Here is a 24,834-nt window from a genome sequence, read left to right as displayed (position 1 = left end):
ATCTGAAATTCCACTTGTTCCTTGAAGCACAGTTGAATTTAGCAAATGTTTAATTGATTTGCTTGTATTTCAAATACCACCTTTTTCATGATGCACAGTTAATATGCTTAATTCATTCAAAGTCTCTTCTAATTAATCAGATCATAATAAAATTAGATCTCTTCATCTTCTACTGGACTTTGATTATACCTCTCCTATGATCACATAGGTCATCATATCTCATCAAATGCTGTTTTACATTGTAGTAATTTCATTATTCTCCTCCACTAGATTATATATACCTTAAAGGCCTGGAACACCTCTTAGTAATATTCAGGATTCTTTTATTCTTGGAGTCTATGTATCCTACAAAAGACTTACTCTTATATAGAGAGGATATTTAATAGTGGGTGAATAAATATATTGTAAATAATAAGAAGCTTAAATCTTTGAACAGAAGTCAGAAGTCATATTTAAATGAATTTATGAAACTTAAGACTTGTCATGGTGGTGGTGGTGATAGTCACAGTGCTCTCTCTTGTGGTAGGAGAATGGAATAACACCCAAGGGGAAATGGGAGAATTTCATTTTCTCGATTGAATCTTTCTCCAAGAAAATCTTTTGAGCTATTGCAATTCTGCTTTGCTCAAGTCCCTTCCTTGGCGTAGGCTTGCTGTACTGGGCAGCCCTGGGCCAATGTCTCCCACATTGCACAGCTGATTCTTAGTTTTTCAGAAAGCCTTGGAGGTGTCTTCGTATCATACAAGTGCTTGAGATGTTTTTGTATCACTTATTTTGGCTGCCATATTGTTTTCAGTAAACTTTTTTTTATTTATTTAGTAAATGGCCTGTTTTCAGCAAAATAATCTTTTAGGCAAATATACATTTGGCATCAGAACAACATGTCCAGCCTATTAGAGAAGTATTCTCTGAAGAAGAATTTGAATGTTTAGAAATTTAATTTTAATTGTTGCTAGTTTTTTTTTGTTTGTTTGTTTTACATTATTATAGTCACTGTGCATTGGTCTCTATTCTGCTTACTTCATTCTGCATCATCTAATATATCTTCCCATGGTTCTCTATATTTATCATTTGTAACGGAGCAGTAAAATTCCATAATATTTTTGTAATGACAAATTGCTTAAGTCATTCTCCAATCAGAGGGCATCTACTTTGTTCCTAGCTCTTTACTATTTGGAAAAGTGCTGCAATAAATATTTTGGTGCATTATGGGGCCATTTAACAATATATATGCTTACTTTATGTGTAAATAGGTATATGTATAAATTTGGTCTATTGGACCATAGTTTTAAAGTTGGAAGGAACCTTAGAAGCCATTGACTTCAACCTTCTTACTGGAAATATGAGTAAACTGAAGTCTAGATCTGATTAATTACTTACTCAGAATCACACAATAAGACTCACATGGAATTTGGATTCAGGTCTTCCTAATTGCAAGTCTATCCTGTTTTTGCATTTTCTTTATAATTTATTCTCTTTCTCTTCTCTTATATGCTCCTAGCACAGCAACAGCACCCCAAATACACTTAATAAATAATATGCTTTTAAAAAATTTACCTTTTTTACTCTTGATAAGCTTTTAGTACTATGATCTCTTGGCCGAAGGATATAACTGTTTTAGTTCCTTTCTTAAGTATAATTACAAATTGTTTTCCAAGATGGTTGGGGCAATTTAATTCTCCTAACAATACATTAATCTGTCTTTCTACGAACCCTCTAATATCTACTATTCTCAATGTCAAAGGTGATTTGATTTGCATTTTTATTATTAATCATTTGGAGCATTTTGATGTGGCAAAACAAAGAAGAAATAAATGAAAAAAATATGTTTCAATCTGTACTCAGAGTTCATTATTTCTACTTCTGAAGGTAGATAACATTTTTTGTTAAATTAAGAGTCCCTTGGAATTGTTGATTACAATAGCCGAGTCATTCACATTTAATCATTATTATAATATTGCTGCTATTCTGTATTCTCCTGATTCTCCCACTTTACTCTCTATCAGTTCATATACATCTTCCCAGATATTTTCTGAAAAATCTCTTCATTTCCATAACAATCATATACCACAACTTATTCAGCCATTCCCCAATTGTTAGGAATCCTCTCAATTTTTATTTTGTCACCACAAATAGCTGCTACACAAGTTTTTCTGATGGAATATTATGTGCTCTGGGAAATGAGGATCAGGATGCTCTCAGAAAAACAAAACAGAGCAAAACAAAACAAAACAACAACTTAGAAGGTCCTTGATGAACAAAATAACAGCAATGTTCTGGGATGGCCAGCTATGAATGACTTTGCTATTCTTAGTAGTGCAATCATCCATAACTACTAAGGACTTATGATAAGAATCTTATTCTTACCCAGAGAAGGAACTGATTGAGTCTGAATACAAACCAAAGCATTCTTTATTTATATATTTTAAATTTAATTTTTCTTGAGGGTTTTTATTTTCATTAGGATCTATGTTTTCTTTCACAACTTGACTTTTATGGAAATGTTTCACATAACTTCACATGTATTTTCTTAATTGCCAGTGAGGATAAAGGAGAGAACCTAGAACTCCAAAATCTTAAAAATAAAAGTCTTTAAAAAATTGTTTTGAATGTAACTGAGAAAATATTAAATGAATAAAATTTTTAAAAGCTGCTACAAATTTTTAAACATAAGAATGCTATTTATTTTTATACAGAGAAACTTGCTGCAATTTTTCCCATCTTTCACTCCTGATTTTGCTTTTTAACTTGATGAAATAAAAATTGTCCTTTTTACTTCCTGTGATCCTATTTCTCATTTGTTTATAAACTCTTCCCTTATCCATAGATTTGACAGGTAACATTTCCCTGATTTGCTTATGGTATTGCCCTTTTTATCTAAATTATGTACACATTTTGATTTTTTATCTTAGTATATAGTGTAAGATAGTCTTTGGCTAGTTTTTGGCTAGTTTTTATTATACCACTTTCAAATTTTGCTAGTCATTTTAGTCAAGTAGTGAATTCTTACCCCAGTGTTTGGATCTTTGGTTTTATCAAATATTAGATTGCTATAGTTATTTACCACTGTATATTGTGTACCTAATATATTCCACTAATTCATTACTCTTTCTTAGACAGTACCAGATTGCTCTGATGTAGGCAGTAATTTAGGTTGAAATCTGGTACTGCTAGGCTGTCTTTCCTTCACTTTTTTCATTGATTCTCTTGATTTTCTTTTCATTTTGCTTAGATTTGGTCTTTTTTTTTTTTTCTAGCTCTATAATTCCTTGACATTTTGATGGGGAAGGCACTGAGTAAATTATTTTAGGCAACTTTTATTTTGTTGACTTGGCTTACTCATGAGCAATTACTATTTACTTCTCCAATTATTTAGATCTGTCTTTGTGTGAAAACATTTTGTAACTGTTCATATAGTTCCCCGGTTTGAATTGGCAGGTAGGCTCCCAAGTATTTCATAACACCTTCAGTTATTTTAAAAGGGATTTCTCTCTTCCTTCTATGTTTTGTTGGTAATTATACAAAAAATGCTAATTTATGTGGATTTATTTTATATCCTACAACTTTGGTAGAGTTATTATTTCAAGTAGTTTTTTAGTTACTTCTCTAGGGTTCTCTAAGTATATCATCATATTATCTGCAAAGAGTGATCGTTTTTGTTTCTTCATTGTCTATTCTTATTCCTTAATTTCTTTTTCTTGTCTTATTGTTATAGCTAGCATTTCTAGTATAGTGGTGAATAATAATGGTGATACTGTCATCCTTGCTTCACCCCTAATCTTATCCAGTTTATCCCCAATACATATATTCTTGGTTTTAGATATTATCATTTTAAGAAAAGCAACTATTCCAGAGTTTTTAATTGGAAAGGGTATTAGATTTTATCAGAATCTTTTCCCTACACCTCTTAATCATGTGGTTTTTGTTATTGATATAACCAAAAAGTACTATTCTATTGTTTTTCTAATATTGAACTAGCCCTGCATTACTGGTATAAATCTCACCTGATCAAAGTTTATTATCTTTCTGATACATTGCTGTAATCTTCTTGCTCTAGTATATTAATATTTTTTGAACTGATATTAAAGAAATTGGTCTTTACTAATTTAAGCTCAAAACTGTTATAGAAAGGATTTTAGGATTCCTATTTTTTCAAATACTTTATATTGTAATCCATATTAATTAGTTAGAACTAATAAATTTTCAAATTAATCATTCTTTAAACATTTGGTAGAATCTACTTATAAATCCATCTGGTTCTGGTGATTTTTCCTAAGAGAGCTCATTTATGGATTGTTCAATTTCTTTTTCTAAGATAGGATTATTTTAGTATTTTATTTCCTTTTCTGTAATGTAAGTAATTTATATTTTTGTAAATATTTTGTATTTTGTAAATATTCACTCATTTAACTTCAACTGTCCATTTTATAGGCATATACTTTGGCAAAATAGTTTCAAACAATTGCTTTAATTTCTTCTTTAATGACATTCACTCTTCATTTTTGATACTCATAATTTGTTTTTCTTTTTTTAATCAAATGATTTATCTTTTTAAAATATTACTTTTATATTTCTTTCAATTTTATTAATATTCCCTTTGATTTTCGTATTTTTATTTTGATGTTTAAAATTTGTTTGAGATCTTTTAGTTACATGCCCAATTCATCTGCTTTTTTATTGTTTTATTGATATGTTTAGAGATACAAATTTTCCTCTAAGTACTGCTTTGGCTTATCCCTAAAATTTTTGTATGTTGTCTGATTGTTGCCATTATTTTTAATGAAATTATTATTTCTATGATTTGTTCTTTGATTCACTTATTCTTTAGGATTAGGTTACTTAATTTAAAATGGATTTTTAATCTATCCTTCCAAGCTCTTTATTTTATGGTCTGAAAAGAGTGCACTTGATAGTTTTGCTTTTCTCCATTTATCTGTGACGTTTTTACATAGTCAGTTTTTAATGGAATGAATGTTGTATTTTGTCAAAAGCTCTTTCTACATCTGTTACTGTAATCATATGATTGTTGTTATTTTTGTTATGCATATAATCAATTATGTTAATAGTTTTCCTTATGTTAAGTCATCCCTCAATTTCTGATATTCCACTTGGCCACCATGTATAATCTTTCTGATATATTGTAGTGTCCACTGGCTAGTATTTTAAATTTTTATATTCATATTCTTAATGAACTTGTTCTATAATTTTTGTTGTTTTTATTCTTCCTGGTTTAGATATTAGCACCAAATTTGTTTCATAAAAGGAGTTTCATAGGACTTCTTTGCCTCATTTCAAGTAATTAATTTAATATTGGAATTAAATGTTCTTTAAATACTGTGGTAGAATTCACTTGTAAATCCTTCTTATTCTGATGCTTTTTTCTTAGAAAGTTCATTTATGGCCTGTTCAATTTATTTTTATAAAATAAGTTTAGATATTTTACTTCATCTTCTGTTAATCTTAGCAGCTTATATATGTGTAAATATTCTTCAATTTCTCTTAAATTATTAAATTTATTAGTAAATAATTAAGCAAAATAACAAATTTGTTCTGATTTCATCTTCACTAGTGATACATTCATCCTTTTCATTTTTAATACTAGTAATTTGTTTTTTTTATATTAAACAATAGTTTGTTGGTTTTTAAACAAAATCAACTTTTAGTTTTATTTAGTAATTTACTAGGTTTCTTACATTCATTTTTATTAATCTCATTAATTTTTAGGATTTCTAATTTGATGTTTAATTGGAGATTCTAATTGATCCTTTTCCTAGTTTTTTTTTAAATTGTGTACCCAATTCATTAGTCTGCTTTTTCTTTATTTTATTGATATTAGCATTTAGAGATATGTTTTCCTCTAGTTACTGCATCCCATAAGTTTTGATATATTGTTTCATTATTATCCTTCTCTTTATTTGTTTCTATAACCTATTCATTAACCCAATTATTCTTTAAGATTGTTTAATCTCTAGTTCATTTTTAATCTGTTTTCATGGTCCCTTATTAAGCATAATATTTATTGCATTATATCTGAACATGATGCATTTAATATCTCTGCTTTTTTGCAAATTACTTGTGAAGTTTTTATACTGTAATATATGGTCAATTTTTGTAAAAGTACCATAAAGATGTGTTCCTTTCTAATACCATTCAATTCTCTCCAGATATCCACATCTCTTTTTCTCCTTGACTTTTTTTGTTTAGATTTATTTAGCTCTGAAAGGAGAAAACTGAAGTCCCCCCTCATTATAGTTTTGCTATTTCCATTTACAAATTAACTTTTCCTTTAAAAATATAGATGCTATAGTATTTGATGCTATTAGATTTAGTATTAGTATTATATCATTATCTATGAAGTAATTTCACATCTATCTCATAATGTAGTTTCCCTGTTTATGTTTTAATTAAATCTATTTTAGGTTTAACTTTGCCTGAGATCATGATTTGCTACCCCTTGCCTTTTTTTTTTTTTTTTGCATCAGCTAAAGCTTAATCAATTCTATTCTAGCTCTTTATTTTTACTCTACGTGTATTTCTCATTTTAAAATATGTTCCTTGTAAGCAACATATTATTAGATTATTTTTTTTAATCCATTCTGCTGTTTTCATTTTATGGGTGAGTTTATCCCATTCACACTCAAAGTTATAGTTACTATTTGTGCATTTCCTTCCATCCTATTTTTCATCACTGCTTATTCTTCTCTCCCTCTTTTTAAATCTATTTCTCCTCAAGTATCTAATTGGCTTCTCACCATAGTCTCCCTACGCTGTACTATAAGAATTCCTTTTTAAATTTTCCCCTGATTGACCTCCCTTACCCTCTCTCCCTTTCCTTTATTCCTGAAGTGTGACACATTCTTCATACCTTAAGATTAGAGACCAACTTTAACATGAAGTTACCAGTTAAGAAAAAAGCCAATACACCTAGCTTTGTAAGAATCCCTACCTCATCCTATCCCCTTAACTTATTTCTTTGTAATTTTAAGACTTTTAGAATTGTACATACTTAACTGACATCAGTTTTTTGGCTGTCTTGGGGAAGGGGAGAAAAAATTTGAAACACAAAATTTCACAAAAATGAATGTTGAAAACTATCTTTACATGCATTTGAGAAAAAATTTACTATTGGGGAAAGACTTTCTTACCCTTCTAGATGTCTATGTTATTCCTTCTTCAACCCAGTTCTGATGTGAATTAAGTTCTAGCACTGTTGGCTCTTCACTCCTTCCTGTCTCAACTGTTATAATTCTCCCATTCATACCTCATTTATATGAGACCATTCACTTCTCCCTATCCAATTTTATTTTTAGAATCATCCCATCATACTCAACTCAAACCCGCTTTCTATCTATACATGCTCTATCAAAGTAATGAGAACATTTTTAAGAGTTAAAGATGTTTCCCATGTAAGAAGTAAAGATTTTGATTTTAAATCTTTTCTAACTGGTCTTTAAGGTTAATTTTATGTTTATTTAGTAGGTCAAAATTTCCATTTAGTTCTGGTCTGGTCTTCACAAATACCTGAAAATCCTTTAGTTAATTTTAGCTTTGCTAGGTAAATTATTCTTGGTTGCAAGCCCAGCTCTTTTATTCTTTGAATATATCATTCCATGCCTTTGTTCTTCAAGGTAGAAGCTATTAGATCTTGTATTATCCTGAAGATAGCTCCATAGTATTTAAATTGTCTTCCTCACCTCCCCCCATCCCCCAAGTTGCTTTTATCTTTTTCTCTTTGACCTGGGAGCTTTGAAAATTAGTTTTCATTATGGGATCTCTCTCAGGTGGTGATTGGTGGATTTTTCCTATTTCTATTTTACTCTAAAGCTTCTAAAGCTTTAGCACAACTATCCTTAATCTCTTGAAGTACAACCCCCCCCCCCATCATAATTTTCAAGTAATGTAAAAGTTCTTTGTCTCTCTCTTCCATTTGTTCTCCAGATCAGTTGGTTTTCTAATGAGATGTTTCAACATTTCTTTTATTTTTCATTATTTTGCTGTTATTTCTTAATGTCTTATGAAATCTGCCCAATTCTAATTTTGAGTAATTTTTCTATAAGTTTTTGAGTTTTTCCAATTGGTTGACTTTTTTTTTTCCCCTGAGGCAATTAGGGTTAAGTGACTTGGCCAGGGCCACATAGCTAGGCAGTGTCTGAGGTCACATTTGAACTCAGGTCCTCCTGACTTCAGGGCTGATGCTCTATCCACTACTCCACCTAGCTGCCCTTTGGTTAACTCTTAATTTTCTTGCATTACTCTTTACTTCCCCCCCTGATTTTTCCTCAACCTCTCATTTGATTTTTAAAGTTCTTTATGAGTTTTTCCAAAAACTCTTAGGGTCTTGTGAGCATTTTGCTTTTTTTTTTTTTGAGATAGAAATAAGTTGATGTTTTATCTTCAGTATCTTCTTTTGAATTTGAACCCAGATCTCTATCATTATAATAGACATCTATGATTGAGTTCTTTCTCTTTTGTATTATTATCATTTTTAAAAGTAGTTTATTTCTTGTCTGTTAACTTTGTGTTAAAGTCACTTTCTAATTCTGAGGTATGGGGAATGTGTCAGGCTATCATTGCCAACAGTCTTGTTTCTTCCACAATTTCAAATTTCACCTCACCCCTCTGCCCTGGAAGCAAAACCAGGGACTCTGTGAGTGTCCACAGCTAGCAGAGTCCCTGAGTGTACTGCACTCGGTGGCATGTGCTTACTCCTTAACTATAGCCACAGCCCAAGACTGCATCAGATCAGTGTACCTGGGCATCCAACATTGGCAGAAGGCCCTATATCCTTCCTGATCAGCATTTGACCTCCACACTGTCTATAGGATGAAAGTTCCTGAAGCTGAGCCTGTTGCCCAAGATAGCTGCTTACTGTTTGCTGCTGATTTGGCAGTGTCTGCCTGGAATTATTTGAACCTCATTTGAGTTACATCACCTCTCTCAAGATTGAGCCTTTCCTTAACATTCTCCTAAGTTCTTTTAGGTTGGATAACTGCTTTGCTTCAAGTTTTAATTATTTCTGCCCTTCAAAGTTTTCTTTGCGGTATTAAATTGTCTATATTGTGGGAGAATTTAAAAAAGCCAAATAATTTCATTTTTTATTCTGTCATTTTCCCAGAATCCTCTTCCAGGAATTCTTGTTGGACTTGTTCCCATCTGCAATGTCCTTTAAGACTTTGCTTGTAGTTGTTTTCCATACTGTTTTCTTGTGTCATCAGCACTGTCACTATGGAGAAAGATAATATGGCAAGATTTTTTTACTTTTTCAATCTAATTCTTGACTTTGAACTTTATGTCAAAGTTTGGCTCTGCTCATCTAGAGGAGAGATGGCAGCACTATTCCATCTTTTAAGCATTTTTGTACTTGTTTTCACAGCTAGTTCTGGAGGTTTGTACATTTTTGGTGCTCCCAAGGTATGAGCTGAGGAGAGGTGTGGCCAATGGTCTGCCCTTTCTTCCTCACACCAGGCCAGTCCCTACTCTCTTACAACCATAGTGTTAGTATTTCATTCTGCTCTGGGATAGCTATCAGGGCTCTTGCTCCCTTGTGATCACAAGTACTCTTCTCCACATTAGAATAGGAACGCAGAAATGGGAATGTTGCCTGGAGTTGACAAATAGTGTCTGGTCCTATGCTAAATGCTAGCTCAGAGATCCCTTGTAATCTCTTTAGGACCAGTTGTCCCATCCCTTTACTCCCTCTGGATAAGAGCTCCTAGAGTCATTGTTGCAGCTGCTGCTGTAAAAGCTGCTTCCAAAACTCACAGCTGTTGCTGATGCTGAATGCACTCTGGGATAGCTCCCTCCCAGCATCATAGACCCCTCGTTTCAATCTCCTAACTCTTGAGTCCAGGAATTCCCTACTCTGAAGTCAACTTTTTATTTACAGTACTATACCCAGTTCCATCATGATATTTTGTGTGAAATAATTAATTTAAGTATTAGTTGCTAGCCAATACAATTAATATTGTTATTTAGTTATTAATAGTTCTTATTCTATAAATAATCAGTTTTTACAGGACTTCAATGGAAACATTAAATAGAGTGGAAAAAAGTATGGATTTTTAAGGATATGGAATTTCATTATTTAAAAAATCTGATGATCAAAGATTGATCTGTGAACATTTTATTTCCTGAATTCTTGGTTCCAGATGTTTATGCTAACAATGTATTAGTTATCTGTATTACCTAGATTTCACTGCTTTGAGATCTTTTGGATAACCTTCTGAAACACTTGGGCCTGTGTTCTGTGTGGCAAGAATATTTACTTAGTTATTATTTTGTTATTCTGTAGATGCATTGGATTGGACCTCCTCTGAGAAGAGGAGTTCTAATTGCTTCTCATTTTAACATATCTGGTTTTTACTCTCAAATGGGCATTGTTGTACTGTTAAATGGCACTTGATAGTCTTAATGAATTAAAGTGCATTCTTAAAAGCTCCAAATTTCTTCCTAGGGAATATAAGGAAAGACTTTTAAGTGTTTAAAGCAATTTAGAAATTGGTACAGTGTTCTTTAATATTGAGTCTTCAAACAATGAACTATCTGGATCCCACAAAAACCATAGTTGAACAGCAGCTACACAAGTTAGGCAGTGAGGAAAATCAGGTTTGTGGGTAATCTACTATGTACCATATAACCAAAAATATATATGGCTCATTTAAGTCTAACAAGGGTCTTCCAAAAATTTTAATGCATTTTTGAAGCTTTAATAGCTTAAAAACACATTAAAACTTTTGAGAAATGTGTGACTGTATAGAATAATATCCCAATGAACTAAAAGAGACACATTCTTTTCTTAAGACTATGCTAGTACTTTAAAACACTAGTTTAAAATACAAGGCGCGAGTTTCACAGAGGAGGTAAATAGGTCCAGAAAAGTGAAATTATTTATTTAAACATCTAGTCAAATAGTAAAAATATATTATTTCACTGTTTTGTATTTGCATAATAAATGGTATTTTTACTCCTCTAAATAGACATCGAAAGATAGTTATAAATCAAAACTCTTTTGTTATTAATCTGGATTTTCAAACAACACAAATTGATCATATCTGTCTTAAATTTATTAACTATGTGTCTTTCTCACCAGAAGCAATGTTGATATAAACTTAACCCTCACACAAAAGAACCTTGTTATAGAGAGATCCAAATATTTTTCTCTGAAATCTCATCTTTTTATTTTATCCATTATCTTGCTTACTTTGGGTTGGCCTGTTGTATTCTGTTATTGGAAGCACCTTGGGGATAGGGTCAATATATTGTTTAAACTCACATTTTTCATCCTGTGTATCTTATTCTTCAAGGAACCATGCTTTCATAGGTATGGGTAATTCCTCCATAACTGTGGTTGCATATATATGAAATATACACACTCAGCAAGTATATCTTCCATAAGTTGTATTCAAAATCTCTTAATTGTGGGGCTAACCTGGTCAAGCAAGAATCTCTCCAATCTTAGGTAGGTTGTTCCTTGAATTATGCAGTCTAAGAACTTTAACTTTAGAAATAGTTATTGAGGATTACTTTTTCCAGGAAATAGATTCCTGTTGATTTTTGATGCAATAAGGGTATGATTTAGGTTTTATTGATAAATGTTAAATTGAATTGAAAGCAACTTAGAAGTTGGTAAATTGTCTTTTATTAATTTTGTTCTTCAGCCATTCAATATTAATAAGAGCTGACAAAAGACTGTTGGTACAATATGATACTTTTAGGACACTGGTCCATTCTCATTTCACTCTATTATAAGTATAAAAGTTCTAATGATTTTTACAAAATATTTTTTTAGCCTAAGTATTTGGTTTTAATAACACTACCTGCAAAGTACAGACATTATAATTTTCCAATGTAGAAATATTTTAACATGTTATGCATGATCCTGATAAAGACCATGGCTTCCTTATGATTTCCAAATCATGATAGCTGCAAATAACTAATTTGGGATGGTGGGATAATTTGGCCTCAGATGGATTACATTAGGGACATCTCATCCATCCTTCTATCTTACAGAAAACCTTATTAAATATTGACACATGAAAAACAGATGGCTATTAGGGGCAGAGATGTCAGGACCCCAATGAATTGAGCATCATGGAATGACATTAATGATGCTTAATACTGCTTTTTTGCTACTAAAAGCTTGCAAGTTCTAGAAAGTAATCATTGGTTACCAATGATTACTAGTTGTGATATTTACAGCTAAGCCATGCTTTCACCTTTCTTGAGACCCATTATGCCATTGTGCTTCTGCTTTGTTTAAGTCCCATTTCCGCCTTTGCTCTATGTTGGATACTGTCTTGAGAAAATGATACTGAAATGCAAGAGCCATAATGCTAAATCCCTAAGATAAGTAAGCTTAGAATTACTGTCCTAGGAAAGTGGGGTATAGTTGAATGGGTGAACACCCCATCAATATGATTGCTGCAGATAAGACTAATGTCAAGGGAGCTGCTGGTAATTTAGAGGCTCCTTCTAGGTAGGTTAAAAATGCTCTGAATAAGGGAAGTGAAGTACTATCATTTTCACCCTGTATATGTGTTCTGGGACTTTTTCTAGAACAATGGCATGGTATATAAAGGGCCTTGGAATAAGGAAAACTTGAATCTTAATTTCTTATTCTCCGTACACACAGAAAAGTAGAAAACTAGTAACAAAAATTTTTATGCTGAGTTTTCTTTAATTTTGGAATGTGAAAAAGTGTACTGTGGTTTTTCTCATAAAAATCAATGTTAAAATGAACATTAAATGAAGAGAGCATGGTAAAGGATTTTGGAAAGGAATAAATGTATACTGTGATTTTTCTCATAAAATTTAAATGAAGAGAGCATGGTAAAAGATTGATTCACCAACCACAAAATATAAATCTTTACTTTTTTCTTACCCTTCCCCCCACCCAAGACAATTTTCATAATGAGTAGCTGAGTCCAGAAAACTAACGATGTTAAACTTTCTTTTCCCAAAGCATGACAAATGATCTTCCTGAATGAAGGTCTCCTGTAAGGATACAGACAAGTTTTCACTTAAGTGATGGAAGTTTACTAAAATAACTATTAAATCAACCAAATATGATGTTCACACTGGACTTTCATGATATTTATCATTTTCTGTGTAAAAAGGCTGATTAAAGAAGAAAGGAGTTCAATGGGAATATGTCAATATATTTGTGAGTGAAGTCATCTTTGTATGAATACATATAAAATAGTATAGTAAAATGTAATCACAAAGACACTCAATCTGCTACATTGGAGAAATTGTTGCTTATAAGCAATACATTTATTTGGTAAGCATAGCAATATTATGCAAAATAAGTTATGACTTGCAGCTACTTACTATATGTAGTAATAAAATAGTCCACAAGTTATTATCTTTAGTAAAAACTGATAATTGTATTTCTTCTTTACCTATATTGCTGTTGTGAGTCACAAAACATAGGAAATTAAAATTGGAGAAACAGTAATAATGATAAATCATTTCCTCCTTCTCTCAATTAGTGACTCAGAAAATTTTATATTATATGCAAGGCACATGTTAAGTGCTGAGGATAGTACTTAAAGTCAAAGTCCCTTGCCCTCAGGAATTTTACATATTGCTAGATTAGGGTCTGTGAAAAAGTTTTATAAATCGAATTGTTTTCTATGATAATTTTAGTTGTTTTTTTAGCAGCATCTAATACTTTAGTACAAATTATATATTTCAAAAATGCTTTCCAATGCTTTTCTTCCTTGTCATATATTATGGCTTGGAAAAGTTAGCCAGCATGTCAGCCTTTTACATGCTCCCCATTGCCACATCCAGATGACTATTCAACCAAGAATCAAGAGTGAAGTCCACTCTCTCCAACTCTATCCAAATTGTAGTGAAAATGAAATGGGAATATGCTGATATTGTACACAAACATTCTTATTTATAATAGTACATAGAATGATGATGTTTATTGCACAGTATTTACACTTACTTGATTACAGGGGAGGGGTCTAAACATGGTGCAATAAATATATCTAAGAACACAGAAAAGCATCTGGTACCCATTGGTCCCCACAAGAATCTGTCATCTCAACTTGGCTAGTAAATGGGAAGCAAGGACAGGAGCATAAAGAGATACAAATTCAGACTAAGGGAAACATTAAAGAAATTGCAGAAATTAGCTTAACAACTAATTTAAACTTTGAAATTGCAGTATACAAACAGGATACAAAATAAACCTACACAAATAACCAGCATTTAAATATCACACTAATAAAATTTAGAGAAATTCCATTTAAAATATTTGGTAATCTACCTACCAAACAAACAAACAAACAAAAAAAAAAGGCAGAGCAAAATAGAGTTCCAAAATATCAATTTTGGAATTGGTCAATTCTAAGAATTAATCTAAATTATTTAGTGCCACACCAATCAAACTACCAAGGGATTACTTTATAGAAATTCATATGAAATCATATGAAATCAATAGTCCTAAGAAAATTATATCAGTAGGAAAGGTTTAATAATAGATCTCAATGTACTAGAAAGCAGGAATTCTCAAACAACTGGGTACGTTAAAAAAAAAAAAAGGAATATAGAATAGATTAGGTATGCAACAAACAGTAGCAAACAAAGGCAGAAACCTAGTGTTTGCTGCCTACTTTTCCCACATAGTAAATTCTTGGCCTAGTTGAAGATTCTCTAGGTTTATCAAACACTAGGCAACAATCTGGCAGAAATTAGGTCTAGACCAATACTTCACACCTTAAAACTAAGCAGCTTTGTGTTTATTCCAATTTATAAACTTTTTTTTTTCATTTTGAGTGTCAAATTCTCCATCTCTCTCCTTCCCTGAAAAGGCAAGCAATTTGAGATAGTTATATATGTGTAGAAATGCAAAACATATTTCCAAGTAAGTCATTCTGTGAAAGAAAACACAGACAAAAAAAACCTCCGAATAAGAAGAAAAATATCTTTGATCTGCATGTAGGCTTTACCAGTACATCTGGGGTTTCTAGGCAGAGATGCTGGAGTGGTTGGCCATTTCCTTTTCCAGCTCATTTTATATTAAGGAAACTGAGGCAAAAATGTTAAATGTCTTGCCTAGGATTACACCGTTAGTAGTAGCTGAGGCCACATTTGCATTCATTCAGGTCCTCCTGCCTCTAGGGCTGGTGCCCTACCCACTGGAACCCGGGGCTACACTAAGACAAGCTACAATGGATATACATGTGACCTTGACACAAAAGGTAACAACATGAACCAATTAGGGAATTTAAAGACCTTTCAGATAGATGGATGGGGTGGAGCTCATTATCAAACAAGAGATAAAGAGGATCGCCTCAGATAAAATGGATAATTAGGATTATATAAAATTTAAAAGATTTTGCAAAAACAGATAAAAAGAGAAACAGTTAAATAACGTGGTGGGAAGGAGAGAGACTCTTTGAAACAGGTCTCTTGATAAAAGTATGACTTAAATTTATAAGATCCCATTTTGGTAACTGATAGTCTAAAGAAATGAACAGGAAGTTTGCAAGAGAAGAAATTCAGACTACCTAATGCCATATGAAAAAATGCTCCAAATAACAGAGAAATGTAAATTAAAGAAATCCTGAGATTCTACTTCACAATCTGTTAGATTAGCAAAGATGACAAATAAATGATGACAAATATTGGAGGAGCTTTGAAAAAACTGACACACATGTACTATTAGTAGAGCATTGAATTGGACCAGCAATTCTAGAAGCAATTTGGAATTGTGCCCCCAGATGCTAAACAGATCATACCACTGTTAGGCCTATACCCCAAAGAGATAAGAGAAACTAAAAAAAAGTCTTGTATGAACAAAAGTATTAAAGCAGCTCTTTTTATGGTGGTAAAGAACTGAAAGGGAAAGGCCTTCAACTGGGAAATGGTTGAATTGTGATATATACATGTAAAGCAATACTATTTGTTATAAGGAATGAAAAAAAAATTTTAGAGAGACTTGGGAGACTTGTATGAATTGATGTGAAATGAACAGAATTTTTACTATAACATCAAATTGTAAAAACAAAACAATTAAAAAAAAAAAAACAGCAGCAGCAGCAACAAAAAAACTATTCCAAAAAACTTAACTCTGCTCATTTCTGTTCAATTAAATGATCAATTATAATTACAGGAGTTTGATGAAAAATGATGTTGCCCATCTCTTGATAGAGGGATGATGGACTACTATGCAAAATAAGAAACACATTAACACAATATTAACACATCTCTGGAAGCAATTTTTGATGATGTTTTTAGTCTAAAGTTCATTCTCTTCTTGGCAAAGAAAACAGTAGATAGATGAGAAATAAGTCTTCTGGTTTCAGTTATCACCACTCCAACTATTCAAGTAGCAACACTATCCCTTCCTTTGATCATACTTTTACATGGAACTCAGAAAACCTTTTTTGTTATCTTTAGCTTTTCTCTCTAGCTGAAGGTCACCTGCTCAATCCCAGATTGAGAATTTAGCATACAATTCTGAGAAGAGTTACCTATTCTTTCATCTTCTATGTACATCTTTACAAAATTTAAATTTATTGATGATTTCTCTTTACATTTCTAGTTCTCTTCAGATGTTTTTAATACTCCCTCCTTTCCTGGCTATTCTATCATATGCTTTCTCATTTCCTATGAAATTGTGCTACTGGGTTCATTAGAAATTTATGCTTTTACTTTCTCTTATTGGTGCATTGCTTGTGCATTGCCTCCACTTCTTTTATGACTTTTATTTTTATTTCATAGTTAATGCTGAACATACCCTCTCTCCCCTACACAATGAACTTTCCTTTTTAACAAAAAAGGAGAAAGGGGTAAAGCGAAATAATTATGCAAAACCAACTTTAATGGATCAATATATTACATATGCAATATTCTAGAAGCACAGACTCGCATTTCTGTAGCAAAAAAGTGCATTTTCTCATCTCTTCTCTGAGACAAAGATTGATCATTATAATTATATAGTTTTGTTTATTTAAAATTTGGTCATTAAAATTATATAGTTTTATATATTTTCATTTACATTGTTGTTGTATTTGTTTAAAAAAAAAATTTCCTGGCTATATTTACTCTCACACCAATTTTTGCAAATCTTTCCAGTTGATATTGCTATCATCTTCCCCTTAGAATGGATTCTTCTAGGGGCAGGATCCTGCCTCAGAAATTAGACACTTCTTTGTGTAACCCTGAGCAAGTCATTTAACTCTGACTCCTTGGAAGGGTGGGGGAAACTTGGGAAGAAGGCTCTTCTAAATCTTTTCCCCATTTAACCTTCAATCCTTATTAAATGACATCATCTCCTACTTTACAGAAAAAGCTGAAGTTGTCTAAAGTGAGCTCCTAATTATCTATGATAACTCAAAATTCCTTGGAGATCTTTTCCCTTCCTCTCCATCTTTTTGGTTTCAGGATAACCTTCCAACCTTCTTGACATTATTTTGCATTTCTTTTAGGACTTTGGACTACTGATGATCTCCCATTTTTTTCATTGCTTCTCTACTAGATTTTCCTCCTGATACCTATTAAACATTACCTATTTATCTTAAAAACACTTTCCTTTGACTATGCTAGTCTGTCTACCAACCCAATTCTCTCCTTTTATTTCATTACCAAAATTCTCCAAAGAACATTTTATATTTTCTGCCTCCATTTTTTCATACTCTCTCCACTCCATAATGACTCTCTTTTCTGGTTGTATCTTCAACAACTCTCCTGAACTCTTTTCTTGAAAGTCATCTGCTAATGACTACATCCAATGGGCTTAATTCACCCGGGGTTAAATGACTTGCCCAGGGCCACACAGCTGGAAAGTGTTAAGTGTCTGAGATCCCATTTGAACTCGGGTCCTCTTGAATTCAGGGCTGGTGCTCTATCTACTGCACCACCTAGCTGCCCCCAGACCATTTTTTCTTAAAACAAACAAACAAACAAACAAACCTCCCAAATCCTCCCTCAACCCCCCACAACTTTAGCTTTTGTGATACTGTACTCTACTTACTAAAGTCCTATCTTTCAAGACCAAGCTCAAAATATCATCTCCTCTGTAATCTTATGGAAAATAATATAATCTTTCCATAACAGGATGACAAAGTCAAAATAAAAATGACTATTAAGAACCAGGTTTGAATACAAGTTTCAGACTTCAACATTTTCTAGCTCTAAGACTATGGTGAAGGTGCTATAGTTTGTTCACTTATAAAATGGCAACAATACTTGTAATATTCTCATACACTTTTGAAGAAAATGCTTTGTAAACCTTAAGGCATCATGTAAATGTGAAGTTATTATTATAATTATTTTTATTATTGTATGTTACACATCTCTAGCATTTATCACATTTTGCCTATAGATAGAAGTGCCCAATTAGGAACTTTCTGAGGGCAGGAACCAAGTCTAATAATAATTTGTATTTCACAAAATCATACATTTAGAGTTGGAAGAGATGTTAGAGGTCATCTAGTTCTAAACTTTCTGTTTCATAGTGATGAGGTCCAAAGAGGTCAAGGCACTTGCCCAAAGTTCCTAGATACAAAGTAAGAATCAGGATATGAACCTAGGTCTTCTAATTCTAAATCCAGAGCCCTCTGCAGTATATCCTCCTGCCTTTTCTTCACTTTCACTTTTCTTCACTTGTGCCAATGAATTCTACTGAAGTCAGAAGTTTCAATCACATCATTTAGAGATATTGTGGGAATGCCAAGCCAACATTGAGGTGTCCTTATGTATTTTTTGGGAGGGGTGATATATGCTCACTATTTGGAAGGTGTTTTTGAATGACAAATTATAGTAATTAAAAAAAAAAAAACTTTCAACAACACATCAATCTACATCTACATACCAATCTACATCATACCCTATATAACTCTTGAAGGAAAGGATAAAAATAATTAGAATACTCCTAGAACTGAAAAGGACTTCAAAGATTATTAAGCCAAGGTCACTTTAAATATGATGAAAACTTCCTGATATGCTTAAAAGAGACACATCAACATATAAACTTCGGATAGTTAATATTAAAATGAATTTGGGTGAGCCAACAGCTCTTAGCTCATTTTATAGGGAAAATATTGCATTTACCTGGACAACCTATAATTGAAACATGACAAGAGTTGTTAAGTTTTTTCTATAAAGGAACAGGTAGTAAATATTTAAGGTTTTGCAGTTCTAGAAGCCAAAACATAGATATTATTTAGGTATTAAGAAAAAATAAATTCCCACAAATGGAATAGGAAATTAAATTAATTGTGATATTGAATAAAGGTAAACTGAAATCAAACAGCATTTTGGTTCTACTAAGTTTCCCTAAAGAAAACTTCATTTAACCCTGTTTTAAAAACATAGAAATCTCTTTATCTACACTAATTAGAATTTGGATGAATTTTACTAGTTTAAAGACCAATAATGAAATGATACCTTTACCACATTCTTTCTGTGTTACTGGTTATGACAAAATTGTCTAATCAGTCACTGATTATTATGGCTGATTCACTGCAATAATTCCAAAGGAAAATTGTCAGTTTCAACATGAAAGCATACTTGTTCATTCTGACTCATTTCAAAGAGACACTTTACACTTAACTTCTTTGAAAATATTAACTGTTAAGAAGAATAAATTTGTAATTCTGGATGTTGTCAATATTTGAAAGATGCAATTGATGTCAAAGCTTGGAATAACAGACATCAACAGCAGCAATACCTTTAAGACTTAGGAACTGTTAGCACTTCAAGACACTGATTTTTCTGTAAAATTTAACATTAATGAATGTACTCAATGGTTTGTTTTTCTAAAGCTGTTTAATAAAATACATAGTTCCAAACACACTATTATTATGAACCAAGTTTGCCTAAATCTTTTTTAATAAGTAAATTAGTTAACACTCATTTCCCAATTATATGTAATTGTTATAAAATGTTAAATAAGGTGAACTTAGAAACGTCTATCTTGTGTCATTTATCATCTTTTTCTCCTTTACACAATACCTCTTCAATGATTTTTCAGTTTATAAATGTAATGCAATTAAAGCAAAACTGTCAATATTTTTACATTGTTAAGCTTAAACCATTCTCAGTCATCATCTTTTTTGTGGCCTTGGACACTTACTACTCTACATGACTCTGGGTAGATCACAAATCATGCAATAGATCACTTAATCCTGAATGCCTCCAAACCCAAACCAACACAACACACACACACACACACACACACACACACACACACACACACCCACCCACCCAAAGGCTGATAGCTCTACTTCATCAAAGAAAATGTAATAAACTCCTTTTCTCACATTGATAGAAATGATAGTACTTTTGGAGATAATGTAGCCCAACTATCATATTATAAAGGAGGAAATGGAGGCTCAAGAAAATTGTGACTTTCCTAACTCACTTATCTCATTTGTGGTTAACTTTAAATTCCAGTCTTGGTCTTGTTTTGTGATCTAATATTCTTGTTACTATATAATGCCCTAACTTGTGCTTGTCTACATTTTTTTTTTCTGTGTAGAATCAAAGAATTATTAATTGCAAGTGACACAAATTTGTCAAAGAAAACATTCTTTTGATAGTTCAATAGATCCATGATCTTATCAATATGGATGTGTTTCAACAGAACCAATCATACTTGTTCAGGTCCTTAATGTTTTCTAAAAGTCATTTTTCCATATAAAATCAAGTTGTATTCTAAAACTTTCTATATTTTAGGACACAATAATATATACAATATAAGCATTCTTTATTGAAGTTTATTTCTCCAGTTGCTAGAAGACAATGATTATTGGATGAAATTGAAATAAAAGTGAATCTAGTCCAAAGTTATGTCTCAGAGACTTTTGCAGAAGGGAATTTCTAGCTTTATGGAAAGCTTATCTATGTGACCCAAATGGGATTTTCCATTTACTTGACTTTTTCATTAACTGTCTCAATATAAAGAGCCATTTATTGAGAATATATGTCCTGGTCTTCTACTTACCTGAGGCACGAGCAGAGCTCCTAGAGATCTTTGATGAAACTGCCTGAGAAGTAGTGTTGGTCATCTACTCTAAGTATGATTGAATTGGCAGTAACATCCGTGTCTGTATCTCCCACCTTACCCTAGTAGAGGAACTTTTATTCCCTCAGGCAGCTGCCCCTGAACCAGTAGCCTGGTGACCAGCTGCCCAGAAGTCTTGCCCTAAATCAGCATGGTCAAGTATAACTGCAACAAATTAACTTTGTCCTGGGGCCATTCTGGGGTCAGTCCCCAAACTATAAGGTAAATGTCTGGTAAATGTCCTGTCCTGTCCTGAATGTCAGTCTGCTGGTCCCTTTGAAGTCAACATGGAAGAGACAATCTACCAAAATTACTAGTGCATCCGAATACAAGAGAATCCAAAGTAGCTGTGGACAGGCTTCCTAGCTCCAAAGGTGCCATCCTTCTTGCTGATCTATGGACAGCTACAAGCCAGGAGATGAAATTGAGTTGACTTCCATAATAATCAGGATGGCTCCCTCAATACTGCTTAATGGCTTCCCTATCTTTGCTACAGTTATCTTGTCCAATCAGGTAGCCAAGAAGGAAGACAAAGCAGCTATAGGAGACCTGATTGATGAGGATGTGAAGATATTATTAGTCTATTTAAGGACCAGCAAATTGGAGACAAGCTTTTTGCTAGCATGGCCCCCTCTATCTATGGACATGAAGACATTAAAAGAGGCCTTGCCTTGACTTCATTTGGAGGAAAACCCAAAACCCTAGGTGGCAAGCATAAGGTATGAGGTAATGGGGCTGTTGTGTGGGGATTCTGGCAGAGTTCTTTAAATATGTGGAAAAAGTACCTGGCTGAGCTATCTTCATCACTGAGCCATCAGGGGGCCTTACCTGTAGGGCTCACTGCATATGTCCAGTGGCATCTTGTCAGTTGAGAGTGGACCTTAGAAGCTGGGCCTTGGTTCTGGCTGATCAAGGGTTGTGTTTGATGAGTTTGACAAGATGAATGATTAGGACAGGATCAGCATCCATGAGGTCATGAAACAGCAAAGCATCTCCATATACAAAGCTAGCATTGTTCCTTCCCTACAGGTCTGCTGCACTGTCACCCGCTGCTGCCAATCCCATAGGAGGGTGGTATGACCCTTCAATAACCACCCTCAGAGAGTCCATCATATCCCACTATCCCACCTTGATGTCCTGTGTATTGTGAGAGATAATGTGGATCCTGTCAGGATGATATGCTGGTCTACTTTGTGGTTGGCATCCATGTTAAAAAAAACACCCCACCAATAAGGAATGGAAGGACACTGGAACTAGCCCTGCCTAACACATATGGTATAGAACTCTTGCCTCAGGAGATAAAGGAGGTCCATGAAAAACTTAATCAGATGGACCTAGATAAAGTTGCCAAGATTAGAATGACCTAAGGAAAGAATCCATTACCACAGGGAGCATCTCCATCATAGTTCAGTACATTGAATCAATGATCTGAATGGCAGAAGCCAAGCCCACATTCATCTTTGGAACTATGTGCCATCCAGATGATGCTAAAAAGCTTTAATGACACCCAGAAGTTCTGCATCATCATTCTGGAGGAATAATAATGAGCTATTACTTTTTATCCAGAAGCAGCTAGTGCAGAACAGGTGATCTACTGACTCAACTGCTATAGTATCTAGCAAGACACCATTGCAGTACCTCAGAAGGACCTAGTAGACAAGGCTTGCCAGATCAACATCTATAACTTCACTGCTGCTTTTTATGACAGTGAACTCTTCAGAATGAATAAATTCAGCCATAATCTGAAAAAGAAACTTATTATTCAGCACCAAAACTATTTATGCACTTTGCTTCTGGAAGGTCAAGTCACCACTGAGCACCTTGTTTGCTTTGTGCCTTAAGAACTCACTTAAGAAGTTTTGTTAAACCACCAATGGACATGGGAGAATGGTGGACCAAGTCCTGTTGATTCAGGGTTTGAACACCTTATTTTGACCATCTGGGCTCCCTTGGGTTGTGGTATAGAAAGATCATTTTCTAAGTTCTCTACATTTGCTGCTTTAGATACCTGTATTTTTTATTTTTCTTCCTACTTTCTCTGGAGCTTGAATTTGTGATCTAAAAAAGGGTCCCTGCATATTGGTTGGAGTCAGAGAAAATTTCACATATAATATTCTGGTGGCATGAGATAACCTGGCCCTGCCCTTAGCTGACCTTGGCCAGATGAAATATTAAGAATGATTTCTTCTACTCCTGGCATTTCATTTATCATCATTGGTTGTTTCTATCATCCTTTGGTTAATAGCAATTACAAGTGAGTTGTAAAGAGTAGCATGCTATTACTTCTAGAATGTGCCCTATCCTCAACTGGGTTGAGGCAAAACTGCAAAACAAACCAGAAATATGGCAATGTCAAATGCATAATTCTGACCCTGCTTGGCTTCCTTCAACTGAGGAGAGTCAAACAGAAAATTGTGAATAGATTATGTAATCATAAAGGCTATCTAAAGGCTCAGCCATCCTTCCACATACACCTTTTCCCATTAGTTTGTACATTGTGTTTCACTTTTGTAGTTTTCATTTTGCATAAGATGCTTAGAAGTGCTTACTTAGGAAGAAAAAGTCGATAAAACTGATCAATAAAGTATAAAAATATATCCATGAATCTCTCTCTCACATCTACAAAGTTGATGATGAAAAAGGTTTAATATAGTTTAATAGGCATTACTTTCTTCATCACTTTCTTAAGTCAATCAATAATGAGATGTATGTAGCACTTGGCATAAATGCCATTTTAAAGGTGTAAATCAGGTATAACACTGAAAATTTAATAATCAGATCTCACAAGCTGGTCTGCTGGCTCCAGGATACCCCAGTTGGAGGTGTCTTCTTGTATCACACTTGGAGTCATACTTGTCTCTGTAATTTTGAAACATTTCTGTTTGCTTTGTAATTAATACCTTCACATTTTTAGTCCACATTTTTAATCAATTCTGTTTGCCTCATTACACCAGATTGTATAATTATACAATCTTCTCTATATCATGTAGTCCATATCAGTTTATGCATGTTTATACCTCTTTAAATGATTTAGTAAATTACATTTTTTTGAACCCAGTAAAAATATTTGATTTTCTTGTCTTTTTAATTTTAATTTTAGAAACAAAGCTACAAAGAGTAGCTTAGTAAAGGGCCACTATTTGATTAAGAGAGCAATTAATAGCTAATAGCTTCACAGACCTGGAGTACAGCTGTACTATTTTATGTACTATGGTTCCCTGGAACTCATATATACTGCGTAGAGAGACACGACCAGGAGTGTTGGACTAGGTCTGTACCTAAATAATTACTAAAATGGTTAATGGATCCTAAAGTGGAGCATCATGTATGCAAAATAAAAAAAAGGCAAAATTCAGCAATTATGCTTATAATTGCTATTGATTGGATTACATCTCCAATGACTTAAAATGAGAACAGATATTTTATCTAAGAGGTAAATATAAAATCCCACATAAATAAATAAAAAATCCCAAACTTATTATGAATTTTGACTAAAAGTATTAAATTAGAGGGGAAAACCTCACATGTATGTTCAAGTGTACACAGATTCTGTTTAAAATTTTAGTGTTGTCCTTTTGGGCTCTCATTAAGCTAATTTAGAATGATTTAATATCCGTAAAATAAATATTTTACTGATATTTAAAATGCAGTTTTCATCAAAATTTTATATGACAAAGATATTTTTACAAATAACCAAGTTATTGGCATACTGTTCCCCAAACAGTCTAGAGGAAAGCATAAGAGAACTGATCATTTTGATTATAAAAGAATTGAAGAGGTTTTACAAGAACTGAAAAACAATGCAGATAGTA

At 33.0% G+C, this 24,834-nt stretch overlaps 1 protein-coding gene and 1 pseudogene across 7 annotated transcripts in view; one reads left to right on the top strand and one right to left on the bottom strand.

Annotated features, from left to right (window-relative positions):
- Positions 1–24,834, bottom strand: part of RSPH3 (radial spoke head 3) — a 113,331-nt gene that overhangs the window by 16,046 nt on the left and 72,451 nt on the right. For 3 of the 7 annotated variants that reach the window (XM_074309409.1, XM_074309405.1, XM_074309408.1), the window contains one exon: positions 12,841–12,993. The exons of the other annotated variants lie outside the window; for them this stretch is intronic. The gene's annotated coding sequence lies outside the window, so the exon portion shown is untranslated. Of the gene's footprint in view, positions 1–12,840; positions 12,994–24,834 lie in introns of those variants that run through there. 7 annotated transcript variants of the gene reach the window in all.
- On the top strand, positions 10,534–22,863 carry LOC141566737 (DNA replication licensing factor MCM2 pseudogene; annotated as a pseudogene).

This window comes from Sminthopsis crassicaudata, chromosome 4 (genome assembly GCF_048593235.1).
Source record: "Sminthopsis crassicaudata isolate SCR6 chromosome 4, ASM4859323v1, whole genome shotgun sequence".
Classification (NCBI taxonomy): domain Eukaryota; kingdom Metazoa; phylum Chordata; class Mammalia; order Dasyuromorphia; family Dasyuridae; genus Sminthopsis; species Sminthopsis crassicaudata.
Note: the sequence above shows the minus strand (reverse complement) of the source record. Positions and strands in the feature narration are given on the sequence as shown.